The sequence below is a fragment of the Pelophylax lessonae genome (genome assembly GCF_965119305.1).
Source record: "Pelophylax lessonae genome assembly, chromosome: 1".
Classification (NCBI taxonomy): Eukaryota; Metazoa; Chordata; class Amphibia; order Anura; family Ranidae; genus Pelophylax; species Pelophylax lessonae.
In genome coordinates, this window is record NC_138768.1 from 4,813,112 (window position 1) to 4,830,362 (window position 17,251).

Genomic DNA, 17,251 nt, shown 5'->3' on the forward strand with positions numbered 1-17,251 from the left:
CAACCATGTGAGTTGCTAAATGTTGTACCTTCATTAAATGGAACCATATTGCTACACTTAGAGGCGCCTTTCTTCTCTTTGATACTCTGTAGCTCCAACTGGATTTTGCTTCCAATCCCCTTGTGGAAGTGGCTATTTGTGGATGGACATTTTATGGTTATATAACCTATCGCAATGCTATAATCTTTTTATATAGACTATAAACTGAAGGACTTGTGGAACGAATCATCTGAGTTTCCATTATTTCTTATGGGGAAATTTGCTTTGATATAAGAGTGCTTTGGATTACAAGCATGCTTCCGGAACGAATTATGCTCGCAATCCAAGGTTTTACTGTATATATATATATATATATATGTATGTGTATATACATATATATATATATATATATATATATATATATATATTATAAATGTGTTATGTGTTTGTGTTTTGTGCAACGTTTGAATTTCCCTCCCTAGTTCCGCTCCCATGCAGCATTGCTGCTGCAGGGAACGGAACTAGGAAGTCATCACACCGACGGAGGACGGACGAGCGGCGGGGATCTCAGACGGCTGGCGATCACAGCAATGGGAGATCATCGCTGGATCGCCAGGAGAAATTAAGAGCCTGCTGCGCGCTCTGCACATCTACCCCGAGTGTGATTCGGGGATACCGATCCTAGCCTAAAAAATCCACCCGAGTCACGCTCGGGATTACCGCCAGGGAGGTTAAGATACAACCAAGAATTAGAGGATTACGTCTTCTTTATGTAACCAGATAAATGTCTTGGTCACAAGACAGTCCACACTTCCTCACAGCTGTGGGCTACTCCACCCCACCTCACAGACAGGTGCTGACTCCCTCCTACTCCTTTTCAGGCTTCCCCTGCTTACAGGTTAACCCAACTGCGGGCGACCCGGGGAACCAAGTGCGGCAACGGGTGACCCGGGGACCGAGTGCGGCAGAATGGGAGTGACAGCGGGACCGGGAAACAGGGAGTGACAGCGGGACCGGGAGACAGGAAGTGACAGCGGGACCGGGAGACAGGGAGTGACAGCGGGACCGGGAGACAGGAAGTGACAGCGGGACCGGGAGACAGGGAGTGACAGCGGGACCGGGAGACCATAAGGTAACAGTTTGACCAGTGTCTGTTGACAGGAGAGGTGGCGGGTAGGTGAAAACTATTGACCGGAGGGGGAGTGTGACAGGGAAGCGGCAGGAGCAGTGAGAGGCAGGCTGACCTGTGTATTGTTGAGTAGTATTGAGTACCTGAGTATTGTTACTCAACAATGTTCAGTTACTCAACAATACACAGGTACTCAATACTACTCAACAATACACAGGTACTCAGCAAAAGAGATGGCCTTGCGGTTCGCCCAGCGGTCGGTTCGCGGTGAACTTTGCTCGTTCCCTGTTCGCCGAACATGCAAACATATGGCGATATTCGCGACTGCCATATTCTTTTACATTGTAAAGAACTTTGACCCATGACACATCCATCAGGTGATACAGGACAGCCAATTGAGACATTTCAGCACTTGGACATACCCCCTACCTTATAAATAGACCTGACCTGGCTACCATTTTACATTCTGCCTTTTGTCAGTGTAGGGAGAGGTTGCTGTGTGGAGCAGGGACAGACTCTTAGTGACACAAATCGCTAGCTAATAGGTTCACAAAAGTCCTTTTAAGGACTGGTATAGGTGTACTATTGTTTGGTGTGCAGTATATGGGGGTCTAATACACTTATAATATACTTTCTAATATAGAAAGCATATTATAGTGGATTTGTATTGTGCAGCATTGTGACTGGTGAGCGGTTCTGCAGCGATTCTACAACTACAAAGAGTGACAAACACAATTAGAAAAAAGTATTATAACTGGTGTGATATACCAGTCACCCCCCAAAAAGGACAGATTGAAGCGGGGTATTTTATAATAATATACTTTCATAATAGTGTTTTTGGGTACTGCAGAAATTTTGCTTCTTTCGCTGCGTTAACTCTGCTACACACAGTGACAAAAGTTACTGGGAAATTATTTTTATAACTGGTGTGATAGACCAGTGGCCCCCCAAAATGACAGATTGAAGCGGGGTGTTATATAACTTCTTCCACATATACCGCTCTTCTCTAGAGACTTTTGTCATACGGTCATTTAAAAAAGTACAGGCAGAGGAAGAGGCAGGCCTTTCTGCAGGGGTGGTAGGGGTAGGGCAGGAGCACCGGGCCGGAGCCAAAGTTGGAAGTGGCAGAAGGTGCGTTCGATTACGACAAAGGACGCACCAGACTTGGTTGAGTGGCTCACTCAGCCTTCCTCTTTTTCATCCTCCTCATCCTCTCTATCTGCACCCTCTTCACTCTCTGCTGTCATTCCTCATGACAGGCCACAAATATCCGCCACCACCCATAACAATTCATGGTCCCTGTCTTAGGTAAATACAGCGGCATAAAAGGCCTTTTATGTCCGTTGAATGCCTAATTTTTGGGGCCTGTACTGGCCGACACTTATTTATCCTGAGAATGCCTAATTTTTGAAAATCAATGGGTCTGTACACGTTCCGCTAAATTGTGGAATGGATGCAGACCCATTTTACAGACGTGTGAATGGACCCAATATGTATTTGACATGTATTTACCGGCTGCTGTCAGTTCTGGCTGATTTAGGCCGAGCTACTACACTAAAATCGAGCAATATTACAAAAACAAAATATACGTTATAACTGTGTAAACGATTTATATAACCTATAACAAAAAAAAAAAAAATTATGGCAACTTTTCCAACAGCAGTATCATCTCCTGCACCCCCTTCTTGGCCTGGCGTTGCCTCTCCTCCATGGCTCCTGAATTGATGAAATTTCGCAGATAAAAAGAGAATGCTTGTTGATCGCAGATTCGCTTAATACTTCTGGTATGTCAGTGTCCATGTTGTGGGACTATGTTTGCACAGCTAGTAAGTATTTTGTGGCTGCAAATATGACCTGAAGGTTTTTCATGTTCGCCTGCCATTAAAATGAATTGGACCCGCTACGAACCTGCGGTCCGCGAACATTTGTGCGAGTTCACGCGATCGCGTTCGCGAACCGTCCCATCAGATGTTCGTCCATCATTACTTAGCAATACACAGGTACTCAATACTACTCAAAAATACACAGGTACCCAATACTACTCAACAATACACAGGTACTCAATACTACTCAACAATATACAAGTACTCAACAATACTCAGTTACTCAGCAATACACAGGTACTCAATACTACTCAACAATACACAGGTACTCAATACTACTCAACAATACACAAGTACTCAACAATACTCAGTTACTCAGCAATACACAGGTACCCAATACTACTCAACAATACACAGGTACTCAATACTACTCAACAATACACAAGTACTCAACAATACTCAGTTACTCAGCAATACACAGGTACTCAATACTACTCAACAATACACAGATACTTACAGTACTCAGTTGCTCACACTGCCCCCTCCTCAGTCAGTGTCCCCACTACACACAGTCAGTCAGTCTTTTCTATATATGTCTCTCTGCTCCTGCTAATGCCGCTCCTGTAAACTGACACTGTCAGCAGCTTCTTTCAGTCAGCCTGCCTCTCACTGCTCCTGCCGCTTCCCTGTCACACTCCCCCTCCGGTCAATAGTTTTTACCTATCCGCCACCTCTCCTGTCAACAGACACTAGTCAAACTGTTACCTCACGGTCCCGCTGTCACTCCCATTCTGCCCTCTGAGTGGTCCGCGGCTGCTGCCCCACTCGGTCCTCGGGTCACCCATTGCCACTCTTTGTCCCCGGGTCGCCCGCAGTCGGGTTAACCTGTAAGCAGGGGAAGCCTGAAAAGGAGTAGGAGGGAGTCGGCACCTGTCTGTGAGGTGGGGTGGAGTAGCTCACAGCTGTGAGGAAGTGTGGACTGTTTTGTGACCAAGACATTTATCTGGTTACATAAAGAAGACGTAAACCTCTAGTTCTTGGTTATATCTTAATGTCTTATTAAATAAATGCTGGTTTGTGTCATTATTTCCCTTTATTATGTTTTATCCTGGAGAGTCTTCTTAAAAATGATGAGATCCCCACACTGCTGAGTTGAAGTGGAGGAGGGGAACCCACAGTCCATGATGGATTTTGTCCTGACTATAAAGGAATTAGTTATTAGGAGACATGTGAGAAGCGTTGGTGAGATTTTAGCCTCCAAGATCTGTGTGTGTTTAGTGGGGAAAATTCTGTATTGTAGAACCCCAATATTCATTGATTTTGGAGGTTTTCCTCATCCACTCTATATGTAATATGGTGGAAATGACGTAGTGTGATACATGGACTAATTATAGATTTCAGCGAGAGTCTTGATAAGTGACGTTCTCCTGTAACACCTGTGTCCTCATATCTTTTCCTCCAGTCCAAGTTGGTGGAAAATCTGAATTTGGTAAAGGTTTCCTGATAAGGAGAGCTAAAATTGTTCTAATAAGAAGCCTGGAGCTCTCCCCTGATTGGCTGACTGAGCGTATATAAGCTGAACAGATCCTACAACTGTCCTCATATCCAAGAAAATCAGAAAATGGCCACACTGTGGGTCCTGTCCTGCCTGGTCCTGCTTAGCGGAGCCTATGGTGAGTACACATACATGTTTGTAGCACATTGGGATATATATCATTTATATACACATACTATACATATGAAATATTCTATACATACATTCATAGAGAGAATGTAAAACGTACTACATTTGGCAATCTTCATCTTATTGATCACACCGCAGAACTGTTCTAAATGATGAGAATTTATTTTCCAAACCTTCCAATCCACTATGGATAAGACCATGAAACAAGAAAACGACTAAACAATATATGGCGAGGATTGCCCGGCTCTCATTATTTTATTTATTTCTTTTAATGGAAAAAAAAAAACATGAAAATCCGCCTTTGTAACAATCAATTTAGACAAAATGCAAAGACAATAAAAAGAGAGTTAATGAGGAAACAGAGATTGTGTTGTGTTATATGGTAATGTGTAACAATGTATTACTGGCAGTGATAATAAGAATGTGTATTTCTTAGGTTGCGGTGTTCCCGCCATCAGACCTCTTATCTCCGGCTATGCCAGGGTTGTGAACGGTGAAAATGCCGTCTCTGGCTCCTGGCCATGGCAGGTGTCTCTTCAGGTACGATCGTTTCTTAACACATTTTTAACTTGTTGTCTAAATTGAAACATTTTTGGGTTCAATGTCATTTCTAGAGCTCAGTACAAACACATTCCCCATCCCCCAAAATCTAGGGTTTCCCGTGGACACAATTTAGAATTTCAATGACTGAACATTTTCCCTGTCAGTTCTAAATTGAAAGGTTTAATGTAACACAGCCCTCTTAGAAAAGCAAAGTGTGAGAAGGCAGAGGTAGGTGACAATGACAACCCTCTTGGAAAAGCAATGGGGGGAGGGTAAGTGAGAAGTCGTGTCCCACCAAAGAACATCAAGGAGTAGAAGATGGCACTTAGAAGAACCGAGTAGCTGATCAGCAGGTGATTGGGCCAGGTAGGTGCCAGCCAAACATTAGGGGGGGAGGGGGGTATGTGAAGAAGCCCCCCCCCTTCTATCCACAAAGGCAGAACCTCTCTAAAATGGATCAATATTCCAAAAAGTCTACAGTCTTGTTGGCATGGATAAATGATAACAATAGGAGGGCTGAAGGGGCTGCTTTGGGATTCTTCCAGTGTTAGCAGCATGTCTGACTGCCTAGACAATTAGTCATGTGATCTGAAGCTGAAGGGAAATGTCAGAGTCCAGAATGGCCGCTCCTCTTCTCCAGGAGAAACCCAATGAACGGGGAAAGCGTAGCAGCATTTTCTCCGGAAAAGATACATAATAAGACTCTATTATTACACAAGATTGACCTCTTCTAGGGAGACTGATAAAAGCTGATACCACGTCACATTCAGGAGCTCACTCTGCTTGTATCTAATAAATACATTTAATGATGGATCAATAAATACAGAACTGCATTGATTAGAGTATTTTATATCTGCCTGGAGTTCAGCTTCTGGTCATCTATCTGCCTGTGGTCTGCTATGCTATGGTGTGGACCATAGCATTGCTCAGTTTTCTATGGAGGGGGGGGGGGGATATGAATGTTTATGGGGTAGGTAAAATAATCTGTATATAAAGCAAAGATCTCTTGACTCTTCTTCTACAGAATAGCACCGGATTCCACTACTGTGGCGGCTCCCTCATCAACAGTCTCTGTGTTGTCACTGCTGCCCACTGCTGAGTCACGTGAGTCTTATATGGTCATTTTCTACTACAAAGTCAGTGTTCACTGCAATGCTTCACTGGGAATCTATTCAGTCCGGAGACCGGATACATCCTAAATATAGAACCATTTATCCAACTGTCCATCCAGAGCCTCTGGTTTATAGACCAGATACATCCTAAATATAGAGCCATTTTTCCAACTGTCCATCCAGAGCCTCTGGTTTATAGACCGGATACATCCTAAATATAGAACCATTTATCCAACTGTCCATCCAGAGCCTCTGGTTTATAGATCAGATACATCCCAAATATAGAGCCATTTATCCAACTGTCCATTCAGAGCCTCTGGTTTATAGACCGGATACATCCTAAATATAGAACCATTTATCCAACTGTCCATCCAGAGCCTCTGGTTTATAGACCGGATACATCCTAAATATAGAACCATTTATCCAACTATCCATCCAGAGCCTCTGGTTTATAGACCGGATACATCCCAAATATAGAGCCATTTATCCAACTGTCCATCCAGAGCCTCTGGTTTATAGACCGGATACATCCCAAATATAGAGCCATTTATCCAACTGTCCATCCAGAGCCTCTGGTTTATAGACCGGAGACAGTATAGATCCTTATATACAATTTATAACTATAAACTCTCTTTATTTCAAGAAATTATAGGTAAGGTTTGTAGAAAGCATAGAGATGTAGGTAATACGAGTTGTATCATTTTGGACCATTTACTCAATTACTGTGAAGAAGTGACTTTTCTCTGCCAGACATGTAAAATGTCCTCATGTATAGAGAGAACAAGGTTGGGTCTGAAAACAAACACGACACCCAACCATTTACCAATGACCTGCCATGTTTGTCTTCCATCCAGATCTTCCCACCGTGTGGTGCTGGGTGAATTCGACCAGTCCTCCAATGCTGAGCCCATCCAGGTCAAGTCCATCGGCAGAGTAAGTTCTTATTACTAAAGGAGAACTCTCATTTTTTATGAGTCTTATATGAGATCAAAGAGTGTCATCAATGGAACGTCTAAGCTTTCTTCCTATGTGGCGATTGTAGTGATATATGTATGGGTGGGAGGACTTATTTCCTATTGCATTAAAGGCCGTGCTTCCTGCATGGTCATGGAGCACAGATTGGGACTCGTAATATTCCCAGATATAGGACAGAGTTCAGAAGACCTTACAAGACATTTCTTTCTCTCTTCCAAAACTTCCTTTTAAGTTTTCAACAGTTAAGTATGGGTAGGTTTTTTTTTCAACAGTTAAGTATGGGTAGGTTTTATTGCAGGTTTTATTCCTCTATGTGTCCCCTCAGGGGAGATTTCCATTTACTTCCTGTCTTGGTGACATCCTGTCACATACTGACATACAGGAACATGGGAAAAACTTCTTTATACTGCCATCTTTTAAGGAGATCAAATACTTAAATAAATATAAATAAGCCCATTTTAATGAAAAAGATTTAAGTTTGGATGATAGAATTTCTGAATGTACTGGGATGCTCTGATTTACCAAACGCGGGATCTTCTAGGCACAAGGTGTGCACTCCAAGACTGCAATTGGTCTTATAAATAGGGCTTTTTTTTGCTCCCACGTCCCAAAGCCAGAGAACCATTAAATCTGACCTCCAGCCTTCCCTTCAGTCTTGCCCAGTTGTACCGGCTCCTCTCCTGGACTGAAACGGCTTCATCTGATTTCCCTGCACACTGTGAGCTTCTCACAATTTACGTTAGAAGCTGCAGAAAGTGTGATAGAGCCCCGCCTCATTTCCTGGCTGGTGGACACCCATCATCACCTGGCCTCAGAGTGGGCTACCTTGGATGTCTAGCTGTAGTGAAACTACAAATCCCATAATGCCTCAGTCTCTGGTATTCATATTTGTAGTGTAATGGTAAATATATAGAGTAAGCACATCACATGACAAAAATGTTTTAGCAATAAAGTTGCATTACACATATAGATATAATTATACAATAAGTACAAATATCTAAGTATGGCTCATCACATTAATTATAACATAACATAGGTATTCACTCTGCTGCTAAATCCAACCAATAAAAATCCATGTATTGTATAAAGGTACAATGAGCACCACCTAAATCATATAGCAGCTGATGTTCAGAAATACATCCAGGAATTCAGTACCCAGAATAGAGTAATGGAAAGGACAGCTGAGCCAGACCCTGGTGAAAGAGAGAGGAGGAGGAGGAAGAACACAACGTTCCGGGGGAGTAAGGACCCCCTTTTCTGAGGAAAGTAGTGGATTCTCGAGAAAGGGGTTTCTTACACCCCCAAAATGTTGGATTTTTCCTCCTCCTTGCTTTTCACCAGGATCTGCCTCAAAATACAAACTGAGAAGGTTCAGAGGGACATTTATTACAAGTTCAGTAGTAGATTCTGATTTACTAAAATCTATAAAAACGTTAATCCTCATTATAACTTTTCTCAGTTCTTCAGACACCCCCAGTACAGCACCCAGACCAAGGCCAATGACATCGCCCTGATCAAGATTTCCAGTCCTGCCACCCTCAATGACCGTGTCTCCTCCGTGTGTCTCGCTGCTTCCTCTGATGTCTTCAGTGGAGGAGAAAGATGCGTCACCACCGGATGGGGATACACCAATGCTGCCAGTAAGTGGATTAAATCTTCTTCAATAATACAAAGTATTAACCAGTTAAAGTCCTTGGGCATACAAGGTATGTTCTAAAAAAATCATGAAAGATTTTCGGATGCTTTGGTCCTCTTCTCCTGCTGTGGCCATCCCACAGCTCAGCAATTATTTTAGGATCAGGGTCATACTTTGTGCACCAGAAGCTTAGGCAGTGGCTCCTATGTAAGTGATGCCTGCAAACTGTTTACAAGCATCAATGATGAAATATTATAGTTACAATGTCAAAGAATGTGATTTAAAATGTTAACATTGTTTCTACTGAATCCATTTTAACCCTTAGGGCTCTTTCAGACGGCCGCTCCGCTGCTTTTGTCTGCTGCACTTTTTTTTTTTTTTCACGGAGCGGATGACATTTGTGTCATCCGTTCCGTATGCCCGCATATCATCCTATCCGTTTGCAGATGATATGCGGACATAATGTAAGTCTATGGCATTGCGGATGTCAGCGGATGACACCGCTGACATCTGAATTTCCTTCCTTTCCGTTTTTTGAACGGATGAAAAAATAGGGTTCTGTTCCATTCCAAAAAACAGAACAGAACTGAAAGGCGGAAAATCGGATGTCAGCGGATGGTATTCTGCTAACATCCGCAATGCCATTCACTTACATTATGTCTGCAAAAAAATAGGATGATTTGCGGACAGGCGGAGCGGCCGTGTGAAAGAGCCCTTAGGGAATCAACCTTAGTTGACTCCTATTTTTCCATTTAAAGTGTATTTTTTAGCTAAAATATTTTTTTGTTATTTTCCCCTTTACTTCCCATTACCTCTTACTGGAGAATTATTTGTAAAGTAAGGAGAATCCCTTCCTAGACAGTTGTGACATGAGTTCCCCTTAAACGATTCTTCTCCCTTCCTGTTTCAGTGGCATCCCTAAAATTTTAGATTTCCCATCACTATCTGTCCCAATGGCCACCAAGATCAACAGAGATGATGAATCTCCACAGAGATCTCACAGACAGCAATAGCCATGGTGGCGCCCTGTACTGGTGGGCTAGTGGCGCCCTTTTTCCTTTTATTAAAGTGACTCTTCATGGACATTGGATGGTCACTACGTCTTATTATTATACAAGTACAATTATTTACCCAATTTCCTTTTCAGTCATTGGGGCCTAGTCATGAAAACTGACATAATAGATCAATGAAATGTGACTTATAAAGTTCCAATGAACTGGTGACATGAAGGATCTCATGTATTATGCTAGGATTTTGGTAGAAACAAATATGATTTGATTTTTTTTTTTATGAACAGAGAAATTACTAATTAAGAGGAGCTTCATAAGTTGGAAAAACCGTCAGACATTTCCAGTAAAAATGGGGCAAAATATCAGTTTCAGTCTGGTATGGACAGGCATCACAATGATTTGGCACAATGTGGTCTTCTACAGAGGGCTGTACATAGAGATGTCTAGAGATTAAATATGTTAGTTGCTGTCCATCCTTTACATTAACCCGTTCTCTCTCTTTCTCTCCCAGCACTAGCCTCCCCAGCTAAGCTCCAGCAGGTGGCTCTTCCTCTTCTGACCAACACTGAGTGCCAGAGATACTTTTTACCCAGAATCCAGACCTCCATGATCTGTGCTGGTGCCTCTGGGGCCTCCTCCTGCATGGTATGATGACCTACAGACTTTCTATTGACCAGTGTTTGCTCTCTGTAGTTATCTAATTGAACAAAACAATAGCTTATGGGTTCAAATGTCTTCAAAGTGGGTCACTTTATATGAGGTAGGACAGTCCATGTAGCTTGACAATCATACATAGAATATTATATATATATATTAATATAGGCTTGGGTATTAAATTAACCCTAATTAGTGAAAAGTGAATACTGAACTTTTTGCTCCACCATTGATGGTCCTATGTTCTGTTTGATATGGTGGATTATATTCTACATATCACTGTTGCTGAAATCTGGTGAGGAGTTCTTTAGACCCTTCACTGTTGTTGGTAAAACTAAGTGGTGAGGAGTTCCTTAGACCCTTTAATGGTTCATATTTGTGTTTCATTACTTTTTTAAAGAGTTCAAGTTCTCTTCTTAGACCCCTTGAGGTTCTTTTGTCAAAGAATACTGCACAGTGCTTGGCTTTGTGGTTGAGCAGTGCCAAAAATTGGAAATTACGTCATAAGGCCATCTTACAGTGTGTGTCTAACAATTGTATTAGTCTATACAGAGATGGGAAGGGTTATAAGCCTTCAAAATGTTACTGCTATCCAATGGCTCCCTTCATAAAATCTCCCCTCACTTTCTGCCAGAACTAATAAAATACATCATCAGTTACGGCTTATCTTTCAAATGGATGTTAACATAAAAAAAAAAACATATGGACTACATTGCTCTGCCTCCCATGATCCAAGTGTCGGTTCCATTTATTACTCTAGTTACTATAACTAGGGGACAGGAGCTGTTTATGACAGCCCAGTCAATGTGTTTTAGGCACACAGAGAGCGAACTCTCAGCACAGGAACTTTGGACGTCCATGGATGCATACATGCAGCATGAGAGTGTTAAAGCACACCCTCTTTGCCATCGCACATAAGCATTATGTTGTCGTCAAGTGATTCATCCAAATGATAGATGATTACTTGAGAACTCTTCTGTAATTCTCCCTTTTGCTCCTTTTCAGGGTGACTCTGGTGGACCCCTTGTGTGCCAGAGGAACGGAGCCTGGAGACTGGCCGGTGTTGTGTCCTTTGGCAGCGCTTCCTGCTCTCCATCTTCTCCCGGAGTCTACGCCCGCGTCTCCTCCCTCAGATCCTGGGTGGACCAGACTGTTGCCGCCAACTAAATACCATCCAATGTCCTTCTGATACTCAATAAAGTCACTTTTGTATTAATATAAAGCTGTGGATTTTCTTAGGATTTATAAGTTCACAAAATAAAGAAGAAAATATATTAAACAGATTATATAAATGAGATGCCTAAAAGGTTCTTTCAATTTCTTATGGTGGAGACAGTTTGTGATTCACCCCTTCTGTTCCATTCACAGTTTATCTCTCCCCACTTCCACATTTTACTTCTGCACCCCATCTACATCTCAGCCCACCCCCAACAACTCTCTTACCTCTGCACCATTTCCCCCCTTCACAGCTCTCACTTTGCACAACCTACCATCCCCCCCCAGCTCCCATCTCTGAAAAAATCCTATCCTTCTCAGTTCTCACATATCACCCCCCCCCCCACCTCCAGCACTTACCTCTGCACAACCTTTCCTCTCCCACCACAGCTTTTACTTAAATTATAAGGTTTGTATACTAATGCTAGAAGTCTGGCCAACAAGATAGGAGAACTGGAGCTGTTATTGTATGAGGAGGATTTTGATATTGTATCTTGAATCTCAGAGAACAAACTAAATAAAGGTATTGGCCAGTGCATTCTGTCAAGGATTAAGATATTGTGGGAATCTTGGAGACTTGGCTTGACAGCTCTCATGATTGGCTGGCAAACATCCAGGGGTTTTCCCTTTATCGTAGAGATAGAGAGGGCAAAAAAGGAGGAGGGGTATGCCTATATATCAAGAATAATCTGCAAATAAATATGAAGAATGATATAACTAATGGGGCAAGGGAGAAAAGTGGAATCCCTTGAAGGGGAAGGTACTATGGGGAAGGTAATATTGGGTGTAGGCCCCCCAACCAGAGGGAGGAGGGGGAGGCGGAGCTCCTATCACAGCTCGGAATGACAGCAAGGAGGGGAAACGTTGTTATAATGGGGGACTTCAATTATCTGGATATAGATTAGGTAGAAGGAACCGCGCATTCATCTAAGGCTCTCCATTTCCTAAATATTTTGCAGGACAATTTCCTGGGTAAGATGGTGAACGCACCAATTAGAAACAATGCAATAATAGACCTTCTGATTACTAACACTACAGACTTAATTGCGGATGTAGAAATATGGGGAAACTTAAGAAACAGTGACCATAGGTCAATTCGTTTCAGTATAAATCATAGAAATAGGAAACAGAAGGGTTATACAAGGACACTGAATTTCAAAAGAGACAATTTCCCTAAACTGTGCTCTATGCTAGATGGTAATAAATGGGATAAAACCCTAGGAACAAAGAACACGGAGGAAAAATGGGAGTGCTTTAAGAACATACTAAAAAAAGGTATTGGCCAGTGCATTCCAACGGGGAATACATTTAAAAGACCTAGAATGAACCCTGTGTGGCTAAACTCCAACATGAAAATGCATATAAAAACTAAAGAAAAGGCCTTCAAAAATTCAAGGCTGAGGGGTCATTAACAGCATTCCAAAATTACAAAGAATGCAAAAAGAATTGTAAGAGTGAAATTAGGGTGGCTAAAATAGAACATGAAAGACACATAGCAGAAGAGAGTAAAAAAAAAAAACCCCAAGAAAATCTTTAAGTATATAAAAGAAAGTGAGGCCAGAACACATTGGTCCCATAAAGGACGACGGAGGGAATCTGGCTACAAAGAACAGAGAGAAGGCAAAGGTGCTAAAAAAAATTATTTCCCTCAGTTTTCACAAAGGAATGGGGGGGGGGGCTACATTAACCCAGCTTGTAATGTTAAAGCTTATAAGATGTCACAGGAAGCACCCTCATGGTTAACAGAAGACAGACTCAGAACTAGACTTGAAAAACTTAACATAAATAAGTCACCGGGACCAGATGGCTTACACCCAAGGGTCCTTAAGGAACTAAGCCAGGTGATAGCCAGAGCATTGTTCCTAATTTTTATGGATAGTCTACTGACGGGAATGGTACCAGCAGATTGGAAAAAAGCCAATGTGGTACCAATATTTAAAAAAGGGCTGAGATATATTCCGAGGAACTACAGGCCGGTTAGCCTAACATCAATAGTCTGGAAGATATTGGAGGGGATGATAAGGGACTATATACAAGACTCTAGTAATGAAAACAGTATTATTAGTAGTAATCAGCATGGATTCATGAAAATCACTCTTGCCAGACCAATCTATTAACCTTCTATGAAGAAGTGAGCTGCCATCTAGATAAAGGAAGGCCTGTAGATGTGGTGTATCTGGATTTTGCAAAGGCATTTCATACAGTTCCCCACAAACGTTTACTGTACAAACGAATCTACGTAGGTATGGACCTTAGAGTGAGTACCTGGATTAAAAGCTGGCTGCAGAAGGGAGTCCAAAGGATGGTGATAAATGGGGAGTACTCAGAATGGTCTGGTGTGGAAAGTGGGGCCCCCCAAGGATCGGTCCTTGGACCAATCCTATTTTATTTATTTATAAACAACTTAGAGGATAAACAGCACAATCTCCGTATTTGCGGATAATGCTAAATTAAGCAGGGCAATACCATCTATGCAGGATGTGGTAAATCTTACAGGATGACCTGAACAAAACAATGGTGTGGGCATTTACATGGCAAATGAGGTTTAATGTTAAAAAATGTAAGGTGATGCATGTGGGTGCCAGAAATACGAGCGCAAGTTACTCGCTAGGGGGAGAACCTCTGGGATAATCTAAGATTGAAAAGGATCTGGGGGTTCTAGTAGACAACAAGCTCAGCAATAAGGATGATCGAACTTTTGAAAAGTTTGGTTCGGCCAGAACACCCGAACTACCCGAAAGTTCGGCCCGGATTTAAGAAACCCCATTGAAATCAATGGACCCGAACTTCGGTAATCAAAAAACACCATTTTAAAGCCATAAAACCCAATAAATGCCCCTAAAAAGTGCCTAGGGTTCTGGGTCATGCCCCAGGGACTATGAATCACACAAAAAAAAGTTCTTAAAAATTTTCATTTTTGAAAAAAAGCCAATTATTGAAAAAAAAAAAAAATAAATAAAAAAAGAGATTTGGATTTCGTATCTGGGGGGTCTAAAAGTGTACATGTGAAGTTTCAGCTCTGTAGCATGTCCAGAACCAGAAAAAAAAAGATCGTTTGTATTTTGTCACTTATAGAACAGGGATATGGCTCCGCTCTTTTCACACCTTGCCGGTTTAATAGCAGGCGTTTTTTGGGCATTTTTTTGGGGTTCTTTTGATGCAGGAAAAACATCCGAACTTGTGTATACGGGTATATATACCACTATACACAAGTTCAGATGTTTTGCCTGCCTCCAAAGAACCCAAAAAAATGCACAAAAAAACTCTAGCGCCAAAAAAAAAACGCCCAGGTGTGTTGTTGCAGGCATTTTTTTGAGGTTTTTGGAGGCAGGCAAAACATCTGAACTTGTGTATAGTGGTGTATATACACACCTAGACATATATAGGTGTGATAGGAGCAGAAATATATTGGTGTTAATTATTTCATTAGCACAAGTAGTTTTTTCTGCTTCTTTCACACCTATATATGTGCAGGGGTATATATACAGACATTGGTGTGTATATATACCCCCTATACACATGTTCAGATGTCATTTATGACTCCAAACATGTGCTCAAAAAAGCACTAGCAACGCCTGCAGCCAAAAATGCTGGCGGCGGCGAAGCCATATCCCTGGTCTGAAAGTGACTTCAGAGAAAATAGCTTTTCTCTATAGCGGTCACCCTGACATGGAAGGGTTCGGTCACCCTGACATGGAAGGGTTCGGTCACCCTGACATGGAAGGGTTCGGTCACCCTGACATGGAAGGATTCGGTCACCCTGCCATAGCAGTCACTGTCAGACAGTTAACTCTACACTACACTATGGTCACCCTGACATGGAAGGGTTCGGCCACCCTGACATGGATGAGTTCGGTCACCCTGGCATAGCAGAGTCAGTTAACCCTACACTACACTACGGTCACCCTGGCACTTCACACTTTCCCTACAGAAACTAAATTTTTGCATCTAACTAAAGTGTAAAAAAGCACTCTAACTACACTAGATATCCCTTTCCTCACACTAATAAATGCTAAATGACACTTTGTAACACATTGTAACAGAACAGCATTCCACTCTCTTTCATGTCCCGTACAAGAATGCTAGGAATTTGGCGGGGGCTATCTTATATACTGGGGGGCGTATTCACTAATGATTGGACTATGGACCCCCTAGTCACTCCAATCACATTCCTAGCATTCTTCTGCCCCCTCAATTGGCTTTTACTAATGGTTCTGGTCCAATCACGGGCTTTTAAAGCCCATTTCCTGTCCCATTGCATTTTGGACGGTTCTGGTTGCCGAATTCCGAACTTTTTGGGCAAAAATTTCTAAATTCGGCTGAACCTCGAACACCCAATGTTCGGGCTGAACCGATGGTCGACCCGAACCGTTCGATCATCCCTACTCAGCAATGGCATGCAATGCCAAGCTGCTGCAAGCAAAGCCAACAGAATAATGGCATGTATAAAAAAGGAAATTTACTCCAGAGATAAAACAATAATTCTCCCTCTCTACAAGACTCTGGTCCAGCCACATCTGGAGTATTCCGTTCAGTTCTGGGCACCGGTCCTCAGGAAGGATGTGCTGGAACTGGAGAGAGTCCAGAGAAGGCCAACAAAGATAATAAAGGGACTGGAGGATCTAATACTAGTGACCCTAGCATAGGGAACAAACAATTCAGTGAAAGGGAATACTAAAGGAGAGGTTTATAATGTCGGATGAAAAAAATCACAAAATTTTGGGAACACATTCTTCTTTAGTATAGGTATATAGACGACGTGATATTTTTCTGGACTGGGCCAATTCACGATCTATATACATTTAGAAAAGCACGAGATACTAATCCCTTTTATCTCCAGTTCACCATGTACCATAATGCCGAAGAGATTCCCTTCTTAGACATCACGATTAGAAAACATCATGACGGTTCAATTGAGACTACGCTATTTTGAAAACCGACAGCCAGGAATACTCTACTACATGCGGACAGTTTCCACCTCAAGCCTCCCCCTGTGGAGTATTACCTTCAGATAATACCTAAGGTTATGTCCTATCTGCTCACAGGATGAGGAGTTCAAACTCCAAGCAGATTTACTAAGGAGAAGATTGGAGGCGAGAGGATACTCCAAAAACTGCCTTAAGAGAGCGTTTAGCAAAGTTAGGGGATATACACGTGATGAGGCACTGTTTGGACAGCGCAAAAAGACCACCCTGGAAAGAGTTCGATTGATTACCACCTTCAATAAAGAGCATCCAAAAACATGGGAGATCCTACAAAAACATTGATATCTTTAAAACCAATGACTCCATTCTCAACAAACACATTAGTACATACCCTGAAATTACTTTCTGCAGGGCCACATCTCTTCCCGATAAGTTTATTCATAGCCACTATAGTGATGAAGATTGGGTCCACGAATCGGATCATCACATGAATGGCACCTGGAAATGTGGAAAATTTGATTTTTGTCCCTGGATTTACGAAAACAAGGCTATGTATCTTCCCGGTG

The 17,251-nt window shown here is 42.2% G+C and overlaps 1 pseudogene across 1 annotated transcript; it reads left to right on the plus strand.

Moving 5' to 3' along the window:
* The first annotated feature begins 4,545 nt into the window (after positions 1 to 4,545).
* On the plus strand, positions 4,546 to 11,712 carry LOC309559566 (chymotrypsin A-like; annotated as a pseudogene). The gene is made up of 7 exons (XR_014226131.1): positions 4,546 to 4,604; positions 5,052 to 5,155; positions 6,183 to 6,262; positions 7,125 to 7,203; positions 8,705 to 8,885; positions 10,403 to 10,536; positions 11,551 to 11,712. The product of XR_014226131.1 is annotated as a chymotrypsin A-like (transcript).
* The last annotated feature ends 5,539 nt before the right edge of the window (positions 11,713 to 17,251 follow it).